This window comes from Sinocyclocheilus anshuiensis, unplaced genomic scaffold (genome assembly GCF_001515605.1).
Source record: "Sinocyclocheilus anshuiensis isolate Anshui unplaced genomic scaffold, SAMN03320099.WGS_v1.1 scaffold3131, whole genome shotgun sequence".
NCBI classification, from domain to species: Eukaryota; Metazoa; Chordata; class Actinopteri; order Cypriniformes; family Cyprinidae; genus Sinocyclocheilus; species Sinocyclocheilus anshuiensis.
In genome coordinates, this window is record NW_015542557.1 from 628 (window position 1) to 1,678 (window position 1,051).

The window sequence follows — 1,051 nt, forward strand, 5'->3', positions numbered from 1 at the left end:
GCTGAACTGTTATTGTACCAAATCACATATGTATTTTCATAAAGCCATCAGTTACATCAGTTATTGTCTGTTTTGGAGTATGTACCTGTAAATAATTGCATCAATTTAGTGCTATAAAAATATAGAAAGGAGCCTGCCAGTGTGATTTGTATTTGTCAGTTTGTTCCATTTCTCAATTTTGGTAAATTATTACTTAAGATGGGCATTTGTTTTCCCAGTATTTCAAAGGGAGCGAGGTATGTTCTGACCTGAAGCACAAGAAAAGCTAAAATGGTGAGGTTAAACACAGAAAATACTTTTTGAGAAGATTTAATTTACACAAGTGTGAGCTTTTGTAATTCCTTAGTTAAATTTATTTAATATCTAATTTAACTATCGAGATTTTAAGTATCTGGATTTTTTTTGTACTCCACGTAGACAATAAACCACTGATATGTTGATAAAAACAAACATTGTCATATTTTTGTACAGAAAAACCGCAGCACTCCCTGTTCGTTGCATTTGTTTACAGGGAACTCTTGCCCGCACCAATATGGCGGACGCGTTGACGTATCGCAGCAACGGACCGAAACGGCCAATGAGGCGTCTAGGTATTTATATGTCTATGGTGTTGCCTGACAGAGATGAAAGTGAAGATGTTGATTAGGTAGAAGATGTGAGAACAGTTGCAGGCTATGTGTGCACTTGTGTCTCAGCTTTCTTGACAATCGCTTGTACAGAAGTGATTGTGTTTGGGTGTGGCCCAGATTTCTGCAATAGTCCTCACAGATATTGTAAAATGTCATTAAAGTGACTTTAATTTCTTTCATGTAAATCAAATTATGTCTCAATTAAAGTTTTAAAATGCCATAAAGTGTTTGTAAGGATCAGTGTGTGGTAATTAGCTTAATTTAAGAACAGCTGAAGTCAGCTGCTCTTAGATGTGAAGGTTTACAATGTATTTGTGTTCCCATATAAGGACAAATCAAATATCAGTTGTATCTCCTAGACAGTAAATGGAGGCTTTAGTTTAAGTTTCCTGTTTCTCAGATATTTTTCCTGAAAAAGGCTT